This window comes from Stegostoma tigrinum, chromosome 30, assembly GCF_030684315.1.
Source record: "Stegostoma tigrinum isolate sSteTig4 chromosome 30, sSteTig4.hap1, whole genome shotgun sequence".
In the NCBI taxonomy this organism is placed as follows: Eukaryota; Metazoa; Chordata; class Chondrichthyes; order Orectolobiformes; family Stegostomatidae; genus Stegostoma; species Stegostoma tigrinum.
Genome location: NC_081383.1, coordinates 4,861,831 through 4,868,532, shown reverse-complemented (window position 1 = coordinate 4,868,532; position 6,702 = coordinate 4,861,831). Strand labels below are relative to the sequence as shown.

The window sequence follows — 6,702 nt, the reverse complement described above, 5'->3', positions numbered from 1 at the left end:
GAACACAGCAGGCCAAGAGCTCTCGCCCTCATTCGAAAATGCATGAAAACAAAAACTGCAAAGACTGGGAGAGAAGATCAGCATTAAACGTCGAGACACGTCAGTTGGTCACTAATAAATCCGGTTGCGAATTCAGGAGAAACGTCTTTACCAGCGAATGTAGAACTCGCTCCCCATCGGCTGTAGTTGGAGTGAATCGTATAAAGGTATTTGATTATTAGCGACGCACGCACATCAAAGAGAAGGGGCCACAGGAATGTGTTGGGAGGAGGACCTGAAAAGTCGTGGACGCCAGCACAGGCCAGATAAACCGGATATTGGGCTTTCTACCTCCTCTTCACATAACACCACAGTCAAGGACTTGCTTTTCAAAGTAAGAGACTGCAGGAAGAAAGGGAAGCTGAGGGACGAGAAGGTTCACACGTCTCTAAAGCTTTGAGAAGCAATTTACAGGACTGCAATTGGGAAGCTATCACACCTGGACTTCATTCGGTGAGCTCACAAGAAGGCTTGAGAAAGCAGAGAGCAAAATATGCGAACCCAGATTAAGGTGACATGATCTGCGGCCGTGTTTGTGTGTGCATGTGTATGTGTGTGTGTGTGTGTGTGTGTGTGTGTGTCGGTGTGATTGTGTGTCTGTGTGTCTGTGTACATATTGACGTCCACATTGTATTATGTACAGTATAACTGATACAATGGCTACAAAGTTGACGTGGTGTTAACTACTTTCTTGACGAATACGAGTAAAGATATCAACCTAGCAGCTAAACGAATTGAAGGCTACATTATTCCTCTTACGGTCCGCAATTGTGTTATACTGCACTGATGGTCCAGGACTATACGGTATGAGTCTTTCTATATATAGAACTTCTCTCCACTGCAGGCATTTTGCAAATGTGCAGAGTAACTTTATAAGGTTCTGGGGCGATTCGACTGCCCAGCAACTTTTCCACCGCCGGTTTCACGCGGACTAGCGACACTGGACATGGGCGGAAATAAAGTGGTGTAGGAGTTCCTCCTGACACCTCCCTATTGATGCAATTCTCTTTGCATCAGTATGAAAGTGGAGCAATCTGAAAAGGCAGCTAAGTTAATTTGATAGACTTTATTACATTTCTAGCTGATGTTGGCAGTTCCTCAGCTATTGAAACAAAAGTTAAACATTTCAAATTCTAGTTTCCTGCAAATCTAATATGAAAAAGCTGAGTGGATGAAAGCAAAGTCTAGGTCTAGTTCATTACCTTTTGGGAAAAAAACACTCCTTCACTTAGGCCATTTGAAGAATCAGTATCCATTCGAATACACTAAATAGCACAGTTGGGGACCTGTCACGGATAGATAAGAAGCTTTTTGAAAACCCCTAGGGGAATGTAATTGCGAGTTAAACGCTGCATAGTACAAACAAACGCAGAGAATGATGAAGAAACTCAGCAAGTCTGGCAGCATCTGTGGAGAGAGAAACAGAGTTAACGTTTCGAGTCCGCATGACTTTTCCTCTGAACTCGCGCTGGACTGAGGGGTTAACTCTGCTTTCACTGCACAAATGCTGCCAGACCTGCTGAGTTTCCTCGACACTTCTCTGTGTTTGTTTCAAATCTCCAGCATCCACTTTTGCTTTCTTTTTCAGATGATATTTATTTTATGTTTTATAATGTGAGGTGTGTATTTCTAAAAAAAACCATTCGTTGTGAATGTTGCTGACTTAATTTCTCGCTCATCCTAATTGCCCAGGCGTCAGTTAGTATTGCTGCAGATTTAGAGTCACGTGCAGGCCAGACCTGCAAGAACAGCTTAAGTGAACCAGATGACTAGTTACGACGTGGTCGCATGGTGACCGTGACGTTGCCTTTCAACCCCAGCTTCTTTGCTGAGTTCGAGTTTTATCCCTGCCCTCAATGGGATTTGAACCCAGAAAATGAATTTCAGGCTACTCGTCAGCTGACATTACCATGATGCCACCGCCTCCCGGTTAGATAGCGGTACGACATAAAAGTTGTGAAATAGGATTTTCTGCAAGTAAACATTGAAAGGATTACATTTATATAACGCTTATACTGACCCTTTGACTTTTGCAGCCAATGAAGTACTTTTGAAGTATAATCTTTGTTGCAATATTCAAAAAAGTAGCAATCAAATTGTTCACAGCAAGATACCACAAAAGGGTAATGTGACCAAGATCAGATAATTTCTTTTCGCGATGTTGTAAGTATTGGCTCAGGGCCAGAGAAAACTTCTCGGCTTTGATCTGATAGGAGCTTGGTTTCACTTCAAATCCTAGTGGCGTGACTTCCGACAGGGCAGCGGCCCTCCAGCACTGCTGCCGAACTTTGCTGGAGGGGGCTCGAACCTTGTGATGCAACAGCGAGAATGTTTTTTTAAGGGCTGTACGTTGACAAATGTAGATGAAAGCTGAGAGAGTTCATTGTTTAGGACTGCATCCGAGAAGCGACTATAAAGCATCAACGATAATAAAGTGTGAAGCTGGATGAACACAGCAGGCCAAGCAGCATCTCAGGAGCCCATTATCTCTATAAAGCATCAACAAATTGATTTAGGTCCTATCATTGTTGCAGTAAAACGTCGCCAGGCGCTTCACAGAAGCCGTATCAAACGAAACTTGACCTCGATCTGCGAAAGATTTTAGGTCAGGTGGCCAGGAGGTACGTTTAAAGGAGTGATTTACAGGAAGAGGCCGGGAAGTGAAGAGTTTAGAGTTCGAGTTTCATCCCTGCCCTCAATGGGATTTGAACTAGAAAATGAACTTCGGGCTATTACCATGATGCCACCCCCCCCCCTCGTTAGATAGCGGTACGACATAAAAGTTGTGAAATAGGATTTTCTGCCAGTGAAAATTGCAGAGTTCAGGGCCTAGGGAGAAGGTAAACGACGAAATTTTAGGTTGGTTGTTTTTCAGAATCCTTAGAATACAGTAAAACATGGAAGTCGTCGTGTCTTCGCAGAATTGGGTGCATGTTGGTAAGTGATAATGGGAACTGCAGACGCTGGAGAATCCAAGAAAACAAAGTGTGGAGCTGGATGAACACAACAGGCCCAGCAGCATCTCAGGAGCACAAAAGCTGACGTTTCGGGCCTGCACCCTTCATCAGAGAGCTGGGTCTAGGCCCGAAACGTCAGCTTTTGTGCTCCTGAGATGCTGCTTGGCCTGCTGCATGTTGGTATTATGTCTTTGAACAATTACATCAAATGAGTTTACGAACGTAGGCAATGTGAAGGAGTTACAAATATAAATAACTTGACTCTGATTTTATACCTAGTCAGGTGTGGACTATCAGGTTAGATTTGTCTTTCTATAGGTCCTAATAATATATCCGTCTTATTGCAAAAGTTATTTGAAAATCAACAACAAAGTGCATTTATGTGTCATCTTTACTGTAGCAACGTCCTCGAGTCGCCTCTGTATCACGAACTGGGGCTGATGCCAAATGCTTGCTTAAAGAAAAGTTGTAATGGAATGGTTTAGGGAGGGAATCCCCGAGCCGAGCTTCCAGTCAGCTGAAGGAGCCGCCGCCAATGGTGTAATCGATGACATGGAAGATATATAAGAGGCCAGAATTGGTGAAAAGTGGGACTAGTGCCGGAAAGTAGGAGGCCAGACTGATTTAAACCGAGTTCTGAAAGTTGGCGTTGGAGTTCAAGATGTAATTATTTTTGTACAGAGCACTCGTCCAGTTGTCTTGCTTAAGACACTTCTGTGACTGAATCGCTGTTTTCTGATGGTCTGTAGCCACACCGACACAGCTCACATAGTGTGCAGGAGCAAGCTCTGTTTTAATGCTGCAGTCCGTACATTGTTCTGAAATGCATTGCTCAGACCCATGAGTATTGGAGTTGGGGCCTCATGTTGAGATTATCCAGGACATTGGTGAGGCCACTCTTGCAGTACTGTGTTGAGTTCTGGTCGCCCTGCTGTAGGAAGGATCTTATTAAATTGGAGGCGGCGCGGAAAAGATTTACCAGGATGTTACCGGCTCTAGAGGGTTTGAGTTATAAGGAGAAACTGAATAAACTGGGACTTTTTCACTGGAGAGTAGGAGGTTGAGGGGTGACCTTATAGAGGTTTATAAAATCATCGGGGCATAGATAAGGTATTTTCCCCAGGGAAGGAGAGTTCAAAACTTGACGGCGTAGGTTTATTGTGGGAGGAGAAAATTTACAAGAGACCTGAGGGGCAACGTTTTCTCACAGAGGGTGGTGTGTATGGAATGAGCTGCCAGAGCAAGCGGTAGATGCAGGTACAGTTACAGTACTGAAAAGCCATTTGGCCAGGTACAAGAATAGGAAACGTTTTGAAGGATATAGGCCAAAGACGGTTTGGGAAGCTTGGTGATAACAGATGAGTTGGACCAAAGGGTCTATTTCCGCGCTGTGTGACTTTATGAGTCCCCTCGTAGTCGTGCAGTATAACTCTGGGGTTAGGCGACCCATTACTAAATTAATGACAATCCAGAAATTCATATTCCGATCTGAGGCGTCAGGATCACTGGTGCTCCTGGGAGATAGCGTGCAGACAAAGATGGGCTGAATGGACCAAGTCCTGATTGACAGCGCGGCCCTGAAAGTGACCAGATTTTCAGCCCATCAAATTGAGTGTGTGAGCACACCCTGGGGATCTAGTCATCCACCACTGCGCAGCAGAGTGTCCCTGACACTTGGATCGCCGTGATCGCTGAGCATTCAGGGGCTAGCCCTTCCTAGCAGCCCTGTGGTTATACCCATACGCGCCAGCGCTGCCGCGGTTCACTGAGGCGCCCTAATGCCAACCTCTCCAAGACATTTTATTTGTTGGGTGCAGTTGGTTAGGTCAGTATCTTTTTGCAATCTCTAAATGCCAAGAAGGCGGTTAAGAATCAATATGTAGCTGTGTTCTGGCGTTGCGTGTCGGCCAGATAAAGATGGTGACTCCAGACAAACATACAAAAGGCTATTCGGCCCTTCGGGCCTGCTGCGCCATTCAATATGATCATGGCTGATCATCCAACTCCTATTCCCATTTTCTATACATATCCTATGATCCCTTTAGTAGTAAGATCAAAGCTAATTCCTTCTTGAAGGCATTCAATGCGTTGACCTCGGGCACTTTTTTGTGGTAGACAATTCCACAAACTCATTCCTCTGGGTAAAGAGACTTCTCCTCGTCCAGTCCTAAATGCGTTCGCTGTATTATTAGATTGTGATTCCGAGTTTTGGGCTCCCCGATCATTGAGAGCATCCTTCCTCAGTTTACCCTGTTTAGTCTTGCTAGAATTTTACAGGCTTCTGTGAAATCCCACCTCATTTCTCCAGTGAACACAGCCCTAACCGATCGAGTCTCTGTTCGTACTACCGCGCTGCCAGCCCAGGGATCAGTCTGATAAACCTTCGTTGCATGACGAGAACCATTTCCTTCGCTAAAGGGCATTACTGCACGAAGTGAGGTGTTACATAGGCGACAGTCGTTACACGGTCGCTATTCGGCTGGTTTGGAATTCCAGCTTTTTAGTTGAATACAAATACCGCCATTTGCCATGGTGGGATTCCAACACAAGCCTCCAGGACATTAGCCTGGGATTCTGCATTACTAACCCCGTGACATTTCTTCAATGGCACCCCAAGTGACGCCAGCCTAGTTGGCAATGCCCACAACCCATGAACGAAACAATTGAAACAAAACAGCGCATGTGCAAACCAGGAACATTTTAGCTGTCTCCATTCATTCTCACGTGGTCACCGTTTGCGGTTGCATCTTTCCTTCGGGATTTTAAAATGGGGCACAGCCTCTACCTTCTCCCCGGAATATCACAGGGAACTGTTTCAAAAACAACGCTGTCAAGTCCTTTAATGGGTGTCCTTTCATAAACAATACTGCAACAGCGGTCGCATTGCTGTTTGTGGGATCTTACTATGCGCGCCTTAGCTGCCGCGTTTTGCGCATTATAACAGTGACTACATCTTCAAATCAGAGTTTCGAGGAAGGGTCACCCGACCCGAAACGTTAACTCTGACTTCTCTCCACAGATGCTGCCAGACCTGCTGAGCTTTTCCTGCAGATTCTACGTTTGTCTCCGAATTACTTCCTTGATTGCAAAGCGCAGTCCCGAGGCTGTCAAAGTGCTTACATGAATGTGAGTCTTGTATTTTCTTTCTTTTCCTCCTTCCCTGCTTTAGCAGTCTCAAGGTCAGTTTGTACAGATTTTGCAACCATTTCTGCCGCCGGAATCTCATCCACAATAATGAACAGGAACACGCAATACTCTTCAAGGGAACATTTTGGGTGTCGCCTGTGTTTTTAATAAGGCTCAATCCGATGTAACCAGAAAAAGCAAGTTCCCACGAATGAAAAGAAGTTTCATGGCAGATTCAGCGAAGGCGCTCTTCTTAGGATCGGGAGCAATTTCTTTTTTAAACAAAAGAATTAACTTCCTGAGGAAGTCAAGGATATCGGTAAAATTACAAGTTTAAAACGCGTCTGTATAGGTACATGAATAGGAAAGGTTTGGAGGGATATGGGCCAAGAGCAGACAGGTCGGACTAGTTTGGTTTAGGATTATGCTCGGCACGGACTGGTTGGACCGAAGGGCTTGTTTCCGTGCTGTGTGACTCTGTAACTCTAATGCAGATGCTGGAATCCTACTCGACCCGCTGCGATTTTCAGCATTTTCTTTTGTTTTCAGTCATGATAACAGGCTTTCGGGGGCAGCAATA

At 45.1% G+C, this 6,702-nt stretch overlaps 1 long non-coding RNA gene across 3 annotated transcripts in view; it reads left to right on the top strand.

Annotated features, from left to right (window-relative positions):
- Window positions 1-6,702, top strand: part of LOC125466023 (uncharacterized) — a 152,504-nt gene that overhangs the window by 6,285 nt on the left and 139,517 nt on the right. The window lies entirely within an intron of this gene.